This window comes from Octopus bimaculoides, chromosome 23 (assembly GCF_001194135.2).
Source record: "Octopus bimaculoides isolate UCB-OBI-ISO-001 chromosome 23, ASM119413v2, whole genome shotgun sequence".
Classification (NCBI taxonomy): Eukaryota; Metazoa; Mollusca; class Cephalopoda; order Octopoda; family Octopodidae; genus Octopus; species Octopus bimaculoides.
The window spans coordinates 18,387,178-18,389,087 of record NC_069003.1 but is presented as its reverse complement, the minus strand read 5'-3'; the positions used below and the strand labels follow the sequence as shown (position 1 = coordinate 18,389,087).

The following is a 1,910-nucleotide window of genomic DNA, read 5'->3' as shown; positions in this document are numbered from 1 at the left end:
CTACTTACCACACAGCCACTCCTACGCCTAGCTGTCTATAAATTTGCAAAGGAAACAGCCACTATACAATGTAAAATAGGACCAGGGAATGATTCACTGACTGTCGACCCAAAAAAGATAAGTGAAGTTTTCAGTGAACAGTTTAAAAGTGTCTTCACTTCCCCTTGGGACAATGCAGCTAAAATACCCGGTTGAATTCTTTAATATTGCAGTCCTACAGACGAAGGCGCCAACCATCAAATACATCAACATTGAACAAAGGCTAAAAACCACAGGCCAGTCTGTCTGACTTCACATATCAGTGAAGTCATGAACCGAATTATCGCAAGGAAACTGATTAATGTTCCAAGAAGAAAATGACTTACTAAACAATACACAGCATGGCTTCCGTCCAGGAAGAAGCTGCCTCACACAGCTCTTACAACCCTATGACTGGGCTTTGAAACATCTACTTGACCATTCAAATGTCAATGTGATATCTCTTGATCTCGCAAAGGCCTTTGATAAGGTAGATCATGGCACGATATGTCACAAGCTGCGAGACCTTGGCATTGCTGGTAAACTGGGAGAGTGACTTCCTTAAAGACAGAAATCAGGCTGTTGCAGCCAATGGTGCCCTCTGTGTGGAAACTCAAATCCTAAGTGGCATCTCCCAGAGAACTGTCTTGCGGCCATTACTGTTTATAATATCTCTCTTATTATAAACAGTAACGGTCACTCAAACAGCCACTGTCACTAGCCACACTAATGATGCAAAATTATCACAGACAATAAAGAATCCAGATGATGTCGCAAGCTTACAGCAGGACTTCAGTGCAATATACAAGTGGGCTGAATTAAACAACATGCAGTTTATTGCTGGAAAATTTCATGTACCGCAATATCAGCACACAGATGCACCACAGCCTGTATACACAGGATCCGAAGACACTGCAATCCCAGAGTTGCAGACAGTGATAGTCTTAGGGATCTGTATGAGCAATGATGCATCATTTCATATGCACATTACCAAGATAGTAGCAAAGTGCAGACAACTGGAAAGATAGATACTAAGGTCCTTCAAAATAAGAGACCAAGAAGCTATGCTGACCCTGTGGAAGACCTTTGTTCTCAATTGCCTGGACTACTGCTCTCAGCTATGGTCACCACACAGTGCCAAACTAACAGCGGAGCTTGAAGCAGTTCAACGTCATTACACTAAAAAGCTTGTAACAGTGCATCAGATGAGCTACAGGGAGAGGCAGAAAATACTATGATTTTATTCCCTGGAGCGAAGGTGCAACAGACATGTGATAATCTACATATGGAAAATTCTGGAAGGGATAGTACCTAATTTCGGCATTGAGTATAATATAATGCCCGAACTGGACGACGTAGTATTGTACCAAGGGTACAATTCTGCCCACTGCCTTCCTAAAGAAACGACGTGTTTTTTCTGTCTCTTCTCTCATGGCACTTCTACCTAGCGTTCATAATAATTTTCTATCGTCTTGGCTCAACAGCCCTCACCGTTTGTTTTTACTGTCTTGTTCTCACAGACCTGTTCTTGTTAACACTTTCACCCTCCGCAAAAAATTCCAAATTTTATTTAATTTGCTTTGCGTGAAGGACTATTCCAACGAAGTGGTGTATTGTCCGTGCCTTTGAAACGCGGAGTAGATGGAACAGGGACAACTGACGAAGGGGTATACTCTTTATGTTGCATGTCTCATTTCTCTGTTTGTTTGTTTTTTTTTCGTTGTTCAAAAAAAGTTCGTTTTCTGTTTTCGTTTTTATGTTTTCGTTTCTCATTGTGTTTAACGTTTTTTTTTATGTCCTGTACCCATATATGCATGTATGTATACATATAGATGTAGGTATGTACATATATGTATGGATATATGCATATATTTATATATTATTTATATTAT

General features: G+C 40.3%; 1 protein-coding gene across 1 annotated transcript in view; it reads right to left on the bottom strand.

Annotated features, from left to right (window-relative positions):
* The window catches only part of LOC106867817 (calpain-3), a 114,107-nt gene that overhangs the window by 14,601 nt on the left and 97,596 nt on the right, over positions 1–1,910 (bottom strand). The window lies entirely within an intron of this gene.